Below are 16,774 nucleotides of genomic sequence, written 5' to 3'. Positions count from 1 at the left end.
GGAAATCAATTAAATAAGTATGGGGGCGGCTATGTGGCATGGGGTGGCTAGGTGACGTAGTGGATAAAGCACCGGCCTTGGAGTCAGGAGTACCTGGTTTCAAATCCGGTCTCAGACACTTAATAATTACCTAGCTGTGTGGCCTTGGGCAAGCCACTTAACCCCATTTGCCTTGCAAAAAAAACCTTAAATAAATAAATAAATAAGTATGCAACTAGAAAAATGAAAGGAAAGAATGAATCAAAAACCCTCAATTAAATACCAAATTTGAAATTCTAAAAATTAAAGGAGAAATTAATAAAATTGAAAGCAAGAAAACTATTGAACTAATTAATAAAACCAAGGATTGGTTTTATGAAAAAAACCCAATAAAATTGATAAACCTTTGGCTAATTTGATTTAAAAAAAGAGAGAAAACCAAATTATTAGTATCATAAATGAAAAAGGTGAACTCAGCACCAATGAGGATGAAATTAAAGTAACAATGAAGAATTATTTTGCCCAACTGTATGCCATGAAATTTGATAATCTAAGTGAAATAGGTGAATATTTATGAAAATATAAATTGCTCAGGTCAAATGAAGAGGAAAATAAATACCTAAATATCTCAGAAAAAGAAATTCAAGAAGCTATCATTGAACTCTTTAATAAAAAATCTTCAGGGCCAAATGGATTTACAAGTGAATTCTACCGAGCATTTAAGGAACAATTGGTTCCAATTCTATATAAATTCTTTGGAAATATAGGTGAACACAGAACTCTACCTAACTCCTATTACATCATTATGGTGCTGATACCTAAACCAGGAAGAGTCAAAATAGAGAAAGAAAATTATAGACCAATTTCCCTAAAGAATATGGATGCAAATATCTTAAATAAAACTTTAGCAAAGCGATTACAGAAAGTTATCATTAGGATAATATAGTATGACCAAGCAGGATTTATCCCAGAAATGCAGGGTTGGTTCAACTGGAGGAAAATCGTTAGTATAATTGACTATATCAATGACAAACCTAACAGAAATCATATGGATTATCTCAATAAATGCTGAAAAAGCCTTTGACAAAAATACAACACCCATTCCTACTTAAAAACACTAGAGAGCATAGGAATAAGTGGATTGTTCCTTAGAATGATTACCAGCCTCTATCTGAAACTACCAAGAAGCGTTATATGCAATGGGGACAAATTAGAGGCATTCCCAATTTCAGAGGTGAAACAAGGATGCCTGTTATCACCACTACCATTCAATATTGTATTAGAAATGTTAGCTTCAGCAGTAAGAGAAAAAAAAAGAAATTGAAGGAGTTAGAATTGGGAAGGAAGAAACAAAACTTCCACTCTTTTCAAATGACATGATGGTATACCTAGAGAATCCTAAAAAATCATTTGAAAAACTACTAGAAACAATGAGCAACTTTAGCAAAGTAGCAGGATATAAAATAAACCCTCATAAATCCTCAGCATTTCTATATATTAATAGCAAGATACAGCAGCAAGAGCTAGAAAGAGAAATTCCAGTTAAAGTAACTTCAGACAATATAAAATACTTGGGAGTCTACCTATCAAGGCAGACTCAGAAACTCTGTGGAAACAACTACAAAACACTCTTCACACAAATAAAATCAGATTTAAATAACTGGACAAATATCAACTGCTCAAGGACAGGCGAAGCTAATATAATAAAAATGATAATTCTACATAATTTAATCTATTTATTTAGTGCCCTACTAATCAAACTTCCAAAAAATTACTTTAATGAGCTAGAAGAAATTGTACTAAATTCATACGTAGAAACAAAAAGTCAAGAATATCCAGGGATTTAATGGGGGAAAAAGTGCAAAAGAAGGTGGCTTAGAATTACTAGATCTAAAATTATACTATAAAGTATCAGTCATCAAAACTGACTGGTATTGGCTAAGAAATAGAGTGGTGGATCAGTGCAATAAACTAGTAACAATAGCAGGAAATGATTGTAGTAATCTGCTGTTTGATAAACCCAAAGAATCTAGCTATTGCAATAAAAACTCTCTCTTAGATAAAAACTGTGGAGAAACTTGGAAGTTAGTATGGCAGAAACTTGGATTAGACCAACATCTCACACCCTATACCAAGATAAGATCAAAATGAGTACAGAATTTAGACATAAAAGACTATTATAAGCAAACTAGGAGATCAAAGAATAGTTTACTTGTCAGATGTATGGAAAGGGAAGCAGTTTGGAACCAAGGAAGAGAGGGAGAATATCCTTAAAAACAAATTAGATAATTTTGATTACATTAAATTAAAAAGCTTTTTCACAAACAAAACCACTGTAACCAAGATCAAAAGAAATGTAGTAAATTGGGAAACAATTTTTACTAGTATTTCTGACAAAGGACTCATTTCTAAAATACATAGAGAACTGAGTCGAATTTATAAAACAAAAAGCTATTCCCCGATTGACAAATGGTCAAAAGATATGCAAAGGCAATTTACAGATGAGCAAATAAAAGCTATCCACAGTCATATGAAAAATTGCTCTAAATCGTTACTCATTAGATAAATGTAAATGAAAGCATCTCTAAGGTACCATCTCACACCTATCAGATTGAGCAATGTGACCAGAAAGGACAACGTTCAATGTTGGAAGGGAAGTGCAAAATCTGGGACACTAATACATTGTTGGCAGAGCTGTGAACTCATCCAGTGTTTCTGGAGAGTAATCTGGAATTATACCCAAAAGGCAATAAAAATATTCATACCCTTTGATCCAGCAATATCACTACTGGGTCTATACCCTGAGGAGATCATGCAAAAGAGTAAAAACATCACTTGTACAAAAATATTCATAGCAGCCCTGTTTGTGGTAGCAAAGTATTGGAAATCAAGTGAATGTTCATCAGTTGGGGAATGGCTAAACAAACTGTGGCATATGTCTGTTATGGAACACTATTATTCTATGAGAAACCAAGAGAAGCCTGGAAAGACTTGCATGAACTGATGATGAGTGAGATGAGCAGAACCAGAACATTGTATACCCTAACAGCAACATGGGGGTGATTATTGGACTTGCTCATTCCATGAATGCAATAATCAGGGACAATTTTAGAGTACCTTCAATGGAGAATAGCATCTCTACCCAGAGAAAGAACTGTGGAGTTTAAACAAAGACCAAAGTCTATTACTTTTGATTATTTTTTATTAAAAAAACCTGTTTTATGTACTACATAATTTTGCTATCTCTAATATTTTATTTTCTCTTCAAGGATATGATTTCTCTTCCAACATATTTAATTTTGATCAATGTATAGCATGGAAACAGTGTAAAGATTACCAGATTGCCTTCTATGGGGGGATGAGGGAGGGAAAGGGAGGGTGGAGGAAAGATTGTAAAATTCAAAACCTTACTGAAAACTATGTTTAGAAACTACTATTATATATAATTTGAAAGCAAATAAAATACTAATAAAAAAAGAAATAGGGTAATGGATCAGTAGATTAGGATAGGTTCAAAAGAAACTACAGTAAATGACTACAGCAATCTCCCATTTGACAAACCAAAAGATATTTACCTCTGGGATAAGAACTTGCTATTTGACAAAAATTTTGGGGAAAACTGGAAAATAGTATGGCAAAAACCAGGCAAAGATCCACATCTCACACCATATACCAAAATAAGTCCAAAATGGGTTCAGAATTTAGACATAAAGAGTGATACCATAGATAAATTAATAGACCAAAAAATTATCTATCTGATCTATGGAAAAGGGATAAATTTATGACCAAACAAGAAGTAGAGCACATTATAAACTGCAAAATGAATGATCTTGATTATATTAAATCAAAATTTTTTTCACAAATAAAATCAATTCTGCCAAAATTAGAGGGAAAGCAGAAAGCTGGGAAACAATCTTCACAACCAGGAGTTCTGTTAAAAGTCTCATTCCTAAAATATATAGAGAATTGCATCAAATTTATAAGATCACAATTCTCCAATTGATAAATGACCAACAGTTATGAACAGTCAGTTTTCAAATGAAGACATTAAAATTATATATAATCATATGAAAAAAATGCTCCAAATCATTATTAATCTGAGAAATGCAAATTAAAACAGCAATGAGGTATTTATCTTACACCTATTAGATTAGCTCAGATGAGAAAAAGGGAAGATGATCAATGTTGGAGAAGTTGTGGGAGCATTGGGACATTGATGCACTGCTGGTGGAGCTGGTGGATCCAACCTTTCTAGAGAGCATTATGAAACTATGCCCAAAGAGCAATAAAACTGCTCATACCCTTTGACCCAGCAATTCCAATTCTAGGACTATATCCAAAAGAAAATGCAAAAAATGAAAAAGTCCTACATGTTCCAAAATATTCATAGTAGCTCTTTTTGTAGTGGCAAAGAATTGGAAACTGAGGAGATGCCCATTAATTGGGAATGGCTAAATAAGTTATGGTACATGAATATTGTGGAATATTATTGTTCTATAAGAAACCATAAATGGTCGGACTCTAGAGAAGCATAGAATGATTTACAGGATCTGATGCTGAGCAAAAGGAATAGAGCCAAGAGAACAATGTACACATCAACATTATGAGATGAACAACCTTGATGGAAGCAACTCCTCTTGACAATCCAGCAAACTCAGACAACTGTATTTGACTGATTGTGGACTATATTATCCGCAACCAGAGGAAGAAAAACAAAACAAAACAAAGTACACAGGAAAAAAAGCAAGCAACCCTTCTAAATCTGATGAACACTTTATAAAAATATCTCATATATCTTATCCCCTTAATCCTATTTCCTCATGCCAAAAATTACTAATTTGTAAATATTTAACAAAATTTGTAAATATTTAACAAAATATGTATGTAAAATGCTAACCTGATTGTTACCTGCTGAGGAGAGGGGTGAGAAGGGAGGGCAGAGGGAAATTTTGTAACTTGGAAATATGCATATATATATGTATATATATATGGATGAAAATAAATACATAAATAATTTTTTTAAAAAAAGATAGAATTCATGGGAAAGTTCCATGTACTTGTTTGTGATTCAGTTGTTCAGTTGTGTCAAACTTTTTATGTTGCCATTCAGAATTTTCTCAACAGAGACATTGGAGTGGTTTGCCATTTCCTTCTCCAGCTCATTTTCCAAATGAGGAAAATGAGGCAAACTTGCCCAGGGTGATTTAGCTAGGAAGTGTATGAGGTGAGATATGAACCCAGGAAGATGAATCTTCCTGACTACAAGTCTGGCACTCCACCAACTCTGCCACCTAGTGGACCATCACTTGAATATGCGCATTTGTTTTGGTGGGTGAGGGGACTGAATCTGTAATTTCATCTAAGGGTGATGGACTTTTTCCACTAGTATAGAACAATGCCTTCTGCTCTGGTGCACTAAAAGAAGGAAATTTACCAAAGTCACATAACTGATATTTAGCAGAGGCAGATTCTGATGCCAGTTTTCTATACCCTTTACCATGTTACCCTGTGAGATAGGTCCTACGATCGTCATTTGACTGATGAAGAGACTGAGATCGACAGAGGTGATTACCAGGTGTAAACATTACAACTGATTCATAAACACAGGTTCCCAGATTCCTTGTCCTCTGTGCCTCTATACAACCTTGGTTTTTCTTCTTGCTGTTCCTCATTCAAGATACTCCACCTCCAGGCTCCAGGTGTTTTCACGAGTTACTTTCCATGCTTGGAATTCTTTTCTTCCTCATCTCTGCCTCTGCCTTTCTGGCTTCCTTCAAGTCCCAGGTAAAATCTCCCCTTCTACTAGAAACCTTTCCTAATCCATCTTTAAGCTAGTTCCTTCCTTCGATGAATTATCTCTAATTTATCCTGCATAGAATTTATTTGTTTGGAGCTGTTTTCACGCTGTTTCATTAATTAATCAAGAGCAGGAATTGTCTTTTGCCTTTCTCAGTATCTTTTACATTTCAGAGTGTGGCAAATAGAAATTGTTTAAAAAAATGCTTATTCATTAACTGGCTGGCACTCAGAAAATCCTTTAGTTCCAAAGTAGTCATCCAGTATGGTTACATTTTCAAATAGTGAACACATAACCATAGTCATTTAATTAATTGAACTATTTGTGTAATGTTTTTAATAGTCATAATACATAGAACAACTTGCTAAAAGCACACACACACACACACACACACACACACACACACATATAGAATTTTTGACCATACTTTAAGTAGATTTTTAAAATGAAACTGGCTCCTTCCTTAATGGTAAAGTCAATATTGTTCATAATAAATGAAGGTAAAGTCCACATTTAAGAATTGGATACCTCATTACCTAAACCACAGTGACTATAATCAAATTTGGCAGACATTGAACACAGAGGACTTACATTTCAGGAGGTTGCTCTCCAAGGAAGTGGTGCCCATATCTTTATTGCAGATCTAATAAGGGATTGCTTTCCTAATAAGAACAGAGACATAGGCCAAATCACAAGTTTGTAGCCTGAAAAATACATCTTCAAATGGTCATTGTTAACAAGTGGGGGATGGAAGTGAAGAGATTGTATAACAACTGGATTATATAACAATAATGTATAACAGCATTGATTGTATAACAACAGGATCCAAGAAGTCTCTGAAAATTGTAGCTTGATCTCTCAGCTACTTTTCTCAGGTTCAAATTTGCTATTTTGAATAAGCAGCTATGCAAATCATTGCCTAAATCTCATTCAGTGAAAGAATCCCTATTACTAGTCCATGGTAAGAGGCATAACTGTTCAAACACTTCAATCATTTCTCTTTGTGAAGTCACTTGGGCTTTCCTGGCAAAGATTCTGGAGTGGTTTACCATTTCTTTCTCCAGATCATTTTTATAGATGAGGAAACTGAGGCAAACAGAGTTAAGTAACATGTTAGTAAGTGCTAGATTTGAGCTGTCTTCCTCCAGACTCAACATTCTATTCACAGTCCTATTTAGCTATTCTAAGAGTATTAATCCAGTTGTAAAAGCATTTAATTAATACACAAAAACAGAGTACACAAAATACACTAAATCAAGTAATAGAAAATTATCCATAGGGCCACTATATGGTGCAGGGGTTAGAGCACTGGCTCTGGAGTCAGGAAGACCTGAGTTCAAATTTGGCCTTGGATATTTAATAATTACCTAGCTCTGTGACTTTGTGCAAGTCATTTAACTCATTGTGTTGGAAAAAAAAGAAAGAAAAGAAAATTATCCTCTTATCTCAAACACAAAATGGGGGTGATCCTTGCAACCCCTAGAGTTGGAGGAATGGAATAGAAGTCTTGAGGCAGGGAGCATTCCATAAGAACGCAGATAAACCATCCATCAAAGCAATGAGTTATGGGTTGAGGAAATTACCAATCATTCCTTGTCAGTGGTTAATCTGGAGATCAGCTAGCATTTTAGGGCAGCCTAAATGATAGTCTTAGCTAGATTCCAGGATCATTAAAATTCCACTGGGACTCCTGGCTTTTCAAATGCTAGGCAGCATCACTCAAACTACTCTTGCCTCTCCATATAATAACCCCAGGGAAATATCCCAGGACTCTTCAGATGATAAGTTTATTTACAAGAGAGACTGCATGCTTTAGTGTGGACAGCTCTAACTTGAAGTCAAGGGACCTGCATTCAAATCTTGCCTCAGACCTTTAATAGACATGTGACCCTGGGGAAATCACTTAACCTCTCTTTGCAATTAAACTTTCCTTTCCTCGTCAGCCAAATGGGATAGGGGGGAGACTCTGCAACCCCTGAAATGCCTATCAGCTTGATACTTTTTTCTGTTCTGCTCTACATTTATTATTTCTCTTTCTTTTCCCCAGGGTTCTATTTGTCAGTACAGTTTCTTATCTTTATTTTTTTCAAGTTTGTGTATTTCCTACATCCATCCTTTGTTCTACCTAGTGAAACCTGTGTCCAAAAAATTGCAAGGTCTCTTCTTATCAGTGGATATTTCTTGTATTTTGTTAGGAGCAAGGCAATCATTATTTATATGACTGTCCTAAATTCCTCACTGAGAATAGAATGGGAACCCAACCCTCTGGAATATGAAGTGCCACAGATCTGGTCCTTCACTCAATGTGAGAGAGTGAAGGAAACAAAGAGCTTCTAACATAGAATATTGGGTCTAAAAGGAATCTTAGAGCATTGAATAGCAGAGCTAGTGGAGACTTGGGGGTTTATCTGATCTGATCCTTTCATTCAACAGTGGAGAAAGATGAAGTCCCAGAAAAGTCCCATATCATACAGGGGCAGTCCAGAGATAAAAACCCAAGTCTTTTCCACCTCAGTTACTGTGGCTGGAGTTCTAACTCTCTTCTGTTATGATTTCCCAAGAAGAGGCATGAATGAAAGTTCAGAGATGGGATTAACTCATTCAGTGTGACAGGTAAAAATTAATCTTTTGGAGCCAAAATCTAAGTAGTTTTTATTTCTTTTTTTTTTCATGGAATCTTACTTCTCTTCCTGATCCTTTCAGAGGAGTTTATAAAATAATGAATAATTAAATACATCAACTCATTGCTAATCACTCAAAGTCTCCTCCTTTCTTCAATGCCCAGTTTGGAAATCCCCTCTTCCATGAAGTCTTCCCTAAGCCACTCTTTTCATCATCAGGTAAAAAATAATCTTTTTGTTGTTGTTGTCATTCTTCTGTCATGTGCAGCTCCCCATGATCCCATTTGGAGTTTTCTTGGCAAAAATACTAAAGTGGTTTTGTCTGTTCCTTCTCTAGCTCATTTTACAGATGAGGAAACTGAGGCAAACAAGGTCAAAAGACTTCTTCAAGGTCATGCAGTTAGTAAATAACAGCAGTCATATTTGAACTCATGTCTTCCTAACTCTAACCTGCTATTTAGTTGCTCCTGAAATAAAGCTACCAATTCCTTAAATTCTCATAGAAATTTTTTTTCTGGTTGTCACCCTTGCTCTTACCATAGGTGGCACAGTGAATAGAACACTGTACCTGGAGTCAGAAAGATCTGAGTTCAAATCTGACTCTGATACTTACTAGCTGTGTGACCCTGGACAAGTCACTTTACCTGTTTGCCTCAGTTTCTTCATCTGTAAAATGGAGATGATAATAGCACCTATTTCTCAAGGTGAGTGTGAGGATCAAATGAGATAACATGTCTAGTATTTTGTAAACCTTAAAGTGCTCTTTAAATATTAGCCATAATTATCATAGTATAGTACAAAGAACAATGGAGTCAGAAGTCCTGGCTTTGAATTTGACCTAGAAATTATTATGGACAAATCATTTCATTTCTCTGGCCCTCCATTTCTTCACCTTCATAATTAAAAGATTAGAATTATTCTTCTCTCAATAACAAACCTGATCTCTAATCACTTGACTGGAGTTCACTTACAGAAACTGGTACTGCCCACAAGTATGTCCAGTGGAAAGAGCCCTAATTCTAGAACCACAAAAACTTGGTATGAATTCCCTCTATGACATTTGTTTTATTCACTGGCAAAACAATGGGGTTGCATTAGAAGGGTTTTAAGGTTCCTTCTGATCTTACAGTGTGATGATTGGACTGGAAACCTAATTTCCAGGATCCCACTTTTGGAAAAAATCCTGCTTTTTCTAGTCAGCAGGGAAAACTTGAAGCTTTTCATACTTTGTAGAGTTGGTAGAGAATTCTTGAGGAGCCCTCAGAAATGCCCTTTGGGCACTGGGTTTTCTTCTCCATAGCTTCCACATGTTGACAGTTTATGCTATGACCTCTCCAATAGATGACAGAAACTACATATCAATTGCTGACTCTTTTCTAGGGCCATGTGGATATTCTTGGTCATGTGACCAACAAGATAGAACCCTAGACATTTTCTCGGATCTGCATGATCTTTCAAACCTTCCTAACATAGGGACACTGTGCAAGAGATAAAGCAACTTTCTTTGTCTCTGCAGTCTAGGAATGAGGTAAAAATTCAATCAACTAATAGCATGCTCAGCATCTTCCCCTACACCATCTGGGTGGGGCTACTCAAACAGACTACAGAGTTAACAGTGGAACTCATTTCTACCCCCTTGCTCCTCCCAATGCCAGGAAAAAACAAAGGGCGGACGTTTTCTACACCTAGAACAGAGTTCATTCAGAGAACTGAGGAACAGAAGGAATGGGAGCATTAGCCTGAGAAGAGAGGGAGTTCATCCTCCAGATGGGAACAACTTTATGCCTCTCTCTTCCTTCCATCAATAAGTTGTGGCAGAAACCAAGACCAATGAGACATTAATTACCTAACATCGAAGAAAGTCCACAAAGGAAACTGAAATCATTGGAGAAGGAGCCAGAAAGTGAAGAATAGGGGAAAATATTGAAAAAAGAATGAAATTTCCAAAGGTCTTGGGTAAAAGAAAACTCAGTTAAAGACCCTAAACATAAATTAATAAACCAACAGTGAAGATATTAAATACAGAAGGAAACATGGCTTACAGAGCAATTAAACATATTCCAATCATTTGTGAACAATTATTATAAAACAAACAAAAAATGAAACTATCTGATGAGTCAGGGGAATCTGAGGATTCCTAAGAGAGCATAGAACAAGAGTAGGATGTTCCTGAATGGTTTAAAAAGGAAAAAAAATACATTGTGAAAGCAGAATTTAAGACCTATACAGAAGAAAGAATTGGTAGAATAGAAAACCTTGAAATTATGGTGGCAAGTATCTCTAGATAAACAAAAGAGAGAGAATAACTGATTGGAAATGAAAATCAACAGAAGTGAAAGATAAACTGGAATAAAACAAACAAAAAAACAACAAAACTAAAGGAAAACATGATTTGTATACATTAATCTTGAAGACAGAATGTGTAAAAATAACTTAAGTATCACAAGTCTTCCAGTAGACTCTGACAATTCAAAAACCTGAATACATGATGTAAGAAATAATACCAAAAAACTGACCAGAACTCCTCAGCACAGAAAACAAGGTGCCAATTGACAGAATTCACAGATTGCCTTCAAACAAATAAACAACAATCTTAAAAATTTTCGAAGTTTCAAACTCTAAAACATCTAATGATGCAATATGAGAATTCTCATAACAAATAAATAAATTCTGTAAGTGACCAAGAGAAAGATCTTTAAGTATATAAAAAAAGGAAATTCAAACTTGAAAACTTTAGTGAAATTAATGAGAGGGGGGAATTGATCAAAGTATTCCTAATCAATGACTCTCCAACTCTAATCTAATTGATAAAAATTACACAATGTAAGGAGCAATAATAGAAACAGGTAACAATTGCTAAGGCGTTATAAACAAAATGTGAGGAAAGATTTACACATTCTTGACATTTTACAAGGTAGGAAGAGATTATTCAGTAAAGATCTAATCCAGAGGACAGTCATTCAATGAAGGCCTAAGGATCATTCATGTCCTGGTGATTTTTCTAAATGATATACTCTCTAGGGAGTTAATAGAGGCAGAATGAAGTTCTCTGAGTTATTTCTGGGAGCAGAAAAGAGGTAGCTGTGGAAGAGCCTAGTCCATCAGATAGAATGACTCCTTAGCTCTTGAGGGGTGGGAAATGATTTTGTTCTTTTCCTTCACCCTTTATTAGCCAAAGACATCTTGCAGTGCTGATGCTGCTCAACTACTAAAAAGAAACTATAATTATCCTTTCCATATCTCGACTTTCCCCATCAAGCTTTTAATATATCTCAGGTTGGCATAAGAAATTAAATGGCAATTTTTGGAGAGTTTTACAGAAGACAGATCATTTGAGAAGGCCAGAAGATGACATAGAAAAAGTTTAAAAACTCAGAAATGCATACAATTTATACACAGTGTATAATATCAGTATTTTTTCATCTTTTAATGCCATAATAATTCAGATTTCTTCTCTGATATGAAAGAAAGACCAAGAAAATTTATGAGGATTTTCCAGATTTTGGAGGTTACCATACCCCCAACCCACCTTGATTTGGAAAGGATAACTATATACTGAGCCTAGTTCAGGTTCAACAATCAATACAGGAAACAACTCTGAAGACGGTGAACTCTATGAGTCAAGAGGAGAACCACATGGCCTTGAGCTATAAAGAGGAATAAGCAGTGACGTATCTAACAAAGGTGCTTTACCTTCTTAGGAAGAACATGAGAATAAGGGAAAAATGGAGCCCTGCAATGTTAAATGTAGGAGATGTCTGAACTAGATTTGTTTTCTATATGTCTATCTGTTGACTAGTGTACTCTGTACCCATTCTTCCCACCAATGTGTATGGGGGAGATGTGGGAGAATTTTTCTCAGCCTTAAGGAAGGGGAATATTTTGTTGATAATTTTTCTTACAATGTTATCTCAATGAAAGCTTTTACTTTGTGATAATTATGTCTGTGTAAAGGTAAATACATATCTGGGGAAGTGTGAACAATCATAGTTGTGGCAGTGAGGACAAAGAACCATGAATCCAGGAAGATTCATCCACCACTTGGACATAATTTTTGAGTTCTAGTTGAGAGGAAGTAGCCCAAAAAACATGCTACATTTATAAATGTGAATTATTATTATTATTATTGTTATTCCCCTCTCTTCTCTCTCACCATGCAGTACATCTTCTCAGATAATGTTCAATGAATGGATCATGGATTTGCATCTAGGTCAAGTCCACTTTTTATTAAGAATGCTTTATTAAGAACCTACTATGTGCTAGCCACTTTGCCATGTTATATTCTGTATTTACCCAAAAAACAACAACTCCGAACAAACAAGCAAAACCCTCTGGAGTTCACAATTTAAACAAAGGGTTTGAGGTGAGCTAATATATACCCTTACAAACAGTCGTACCCAGCTGGCCTCTTTGGTTCTTGCCTTGCTTCTCTTATCAGTTTGTATGAAAAGATCCAAAAGTTTCTTGCTTAGTTGAGGGAAATTGTGGTGAAGTTTCTGTGGTGGAAACCTTTGAAATGAATCTTGGAAGGCTCCCCATAAGGGTTTAAACAAGAAACATAAAAACTTACCAATTTTAAATCAAATAGAGAATTAAGACAGGGATGGTGACACTTGCCAGCAGGAGGAAGTAGCTTCATAGATAGACTAAATGGGTTTTGGGTTACTCTGTAATGTAGTTTAGTCCCTATAGGGAAAGATTCTGAAAGCTGACAGATCTCTCTGTCTCTGTCTCTGTCTGTCTCTCTCTTTGTTTCTCTCTCTATCTCTCTGTGCCTGTGTCTGTCTCTGTCTGTCTGTCTGTCTGTCTCTGTCTCTCTCTCTCTCTCTCTATCCTTCTGTCTCTGTCTCTCTGCCTCTGCCTCTGTCTCTCTCTCTGTCTCTCTGTCTCTCTGTCTCTCTCTCTCTCTCTCACTCTCACTCTTGCTCTCACTCTCTGTCTCTTCATACAGAGAAAATTGTTTTTCCTTAGTACCTTGCTTCTCTAAAAAAAGCATAAACTTAGTTTCTGCACCTTAAAGTAAAAGAGAGATTGCAGAACCCATTTTTCCTCACATAGGGAAGACATTACAAAGATGCTCAGGCCTCCGGTTGAAGGCCAGTAGGTGACAGCAGAGAGCAATCAGGAGCAGCAGATAGTAATGTGATGTCATCAGAAGACATCTGCAGAGTTAAATGTGGGAGTTGCCACTCCATTTGCATGTTCAACCATATGTAGCCACTAGTGTTCTCGAGTTGTGTTCACTCTTCCCACAGATGGTGTGTGAATTTGTGGGAGAATATGCCCCAGCTATATGGTCAGCGATACATTTGTGGCTATAAACTTGGAATGTCTTGGGGGACACCTATTCTAATTGGTTTCATTTCCTTTGTTTGGAGTGGCTATGATCCCACAGGGGTTGCTTTTCTGAGACCCTAATGTCTCATAACCAAAAATGAAATGGGCTACCATGGAAGAAATGGGTTTCCCCTCCCCTCCCTAGGCTATGAAAAACCTTTTATTAGAAACATGTTAGAGGGATTTTTGCCTATATGCCATTGAACTGATGTTTGAAATTCCTTCCACTCTACTTAGACCCTCTATAAATTAAAAACAAACAACTCAATACCATTCAACTTTAATCTTACAGACTTCTTTCACTTCCATTAACTGGGGGATGGGGACAATCAGGAAGCCTGCTCATAGTCATGGCTCTACTACTCATAATGTGACCAGGTCAGTGCTCTTCTTCAAACTTTAGTTCCCTCATTTATCAAATGAGTGGAGCCAATGAGAGAAAAGATTTCAGTAGTTTAAAATGCTGGAGTTCATTAATTATACAAAGCAACTTCCTTAACATAGTTCAAATATTGTTTATACCCATTTTACAAATGAGAAAACAGTTTCAGTGAACTCAGTCCTTTCCTGTGTTTGCATAGCTAGTATGAGTATTATATGATGGTAAGGTTTTTTAAATGTTGTTGCTGCTGATTATTTGTTTGATCTTGCAAATGCTAATAACAAGTGAGATGACCAAATGTTCTATGAAATATTGCTTGTTGCCTTTGGAAGAAAAAGAAAACCAACTGCCAAACCATTTATTTGGTCTCTTCCTCCAAGGATCTGTGAGCCAGCCTTCCATTTAGACACTATTCCTTTTTCATCTTCTGGTTTTATTTTATCATGTGAATGCCAAGATCAATATAATTCAATTCCTCTGGTCCTCCTAATGGTCGCTCAATACGGATCTCAAATTTAGAGGACCAGCAGTTAAGTGCCTATTTCCAGATGGCCTAAAAACTAAATAATACTCAGCACTCACTGCCCAATGTTCTGTGGTAGACACTGGAGAATCAGGAGGGAGCCACACAGAATGGGAGACATTTGCAATTTCTTGGGTTGCTCCGGCCAAAGAATTCATTGCTGAGTGACCACCTGGCCAATGGTGAGTCTCAGAGTTGCCAGGATTGTACTTGGAGCCTTCTCAACTGTCAATCTTTTCCTGGCATAGTCTTCAATAGCCAAGGGTCCCTTCATGGCACATGGAGGAAGATGAGTAGAATTTAATGGAAGAATAGATGTGGCTAGGATAGACTGCTGGGTCTAGAATCAGGAAGGCCTGAGGTCATATTGGATCTCAGACATTTCCTAGCTGTGTGACCCTGGTCAAGACATTTCACCTTTTTTGCCTCAGTTTCCTCACCTATAAAATACAGATGATAACAGCATCTACCTTCAGTGTTGTGAATAACAGATGAGATAATAGCTTAGCAAAGGACTTGGTATACAGTAGGTGTTTATTTGCTTTTTTCTGTCAAAAGAAATAAATATTTTACAAGTAGGTTCAGGACATTAGTCTCCCCTTTTTTCATTACAATTCTATAAGGTAAGTTGCTTAAACATTGTTATTTTGCAAATGAGAAAATTGAGGTTCACAAAAATTAGTACTTGTCTATGGCCACAGAGCTTGCCTGGTACATAAATAATATATTATATCCGATGTTATGTTATATAGAAAAATATAATAAAATATACATTATTCATATGCTTAGAGCATACCTATATACCTCCCTATGTGTTTAAGACCTAGAGGTGACAAGTAATTCTTTTGTGGTATATGCTTTTTGATATTATGAAGGGATCAAAAGAGGTGATGACCTGAATGGCTCCTCAAGCTCCAGTTTTTGGTCAATCCTATACTTGCCCAGATGCAAGACCACATTTGTGACTTAATATATTAACAGAATCCTCCTCTTCTCCCAGTTGGCAATGGGCAGTTTGCTAATGGATAATCTGTACTCATTTATTGAGACTAATTTTAAATATCTGGCATAATGTAGCTTCATTCTGTTCACATGGAAAACATTCATAGCCTAGGAGGTCACATTGAGCAGTAATGATATAATTGCTGTCAGAGAGTTATCTTTTGGTTATGAACTTGGAAGACCTGTTCTAATTGGTACAATCCCGTTAGGTCAACTTTCTGGTTTATTTTCTGTTTTAATTTTTCCCCCCCTACACCCTCTCCCTGTGACTCAGTTGCATAGCCTCAGAACATGGAAAGCACATCAATAAAGGTGTGTCTGGGATACTGGGGAGGAGGGGCAACTAAATAATTGCTGATATTATGAATTGCACATTTCTAGAAAACATACTCAGCAAACATTCCCAGAGGGGTTCTACCTCCTGCTAATCCAGCCTCAGTAGAGTTTTTCATAGTGCAGTGATTTTGGTACCAGAAGACCTGGGTTCAAATTCTAACTCTGCAAGTCCCACAAAACAACACTGTGGGATAGTTATGGCAAATTTTCTTTTTAAAGATTTGAAGCAGAGAGAACTGAGAGCCAGGGCTGGAACCCAGGTGTCCTGACATGGGGTCAAACCTATCTCCTTTCAGTCCAACTCTTTTCTCTTCTTCCTATCTTTACTCCCACTTCCACCCATCATCAAGGTATCTTGTTTGCAGTTCTTTCCAAGGTATAGCGCATGCAGTTCCATCCAAAGGCATATTCCCACACCACTGCAAAAATAGCAGCCTGCCTTCCTACCATCCTGAAGGGGGACAGACAATGGCTCAGAAAAAAACTACAGTTTTGGAAGCTGCCACCACGGTAGCATATGGTACAGAGATGCACATTTAAATATATGTGCTTGTATTACTGCCTAATAGTCTCCTACTCTCCAACGCTGAGATAGGGTTTCTAGGGGCACTTGAAATCATGTGCTGGAGAGCCATCCACTCCACACCCCCAACCCAAGCAACTTGATACTTACCATCACTAAGCAGGTTTACAATAGGCTTCTCTATAATAATGATAATAATAATCACAATAATCACTTCAAGGAATCTGGCGCTTTTTAAAGATGGAGTTAATAAGAAAGGCTCATCATGAGAAAT

This window comes from Macrotis lagotis, chromosome 3, assembly GCF_037893015.1.
Source record: "Macrotis lagotis isolate mMagLag1 chromosome 3, bilby.v1.9.chrom.fasta, whole genome shotgun sequence".
In the NCBI taxonomy this organism is placed as follows: Eukaryota; Metazoa; Chordata; class Mammalia; order Peramelemorphia; family Peramelidae; genus Macrotis; species Macrotis lagotis.
This window is presented reverse-complemented; position numbering follows the sequence as displayed.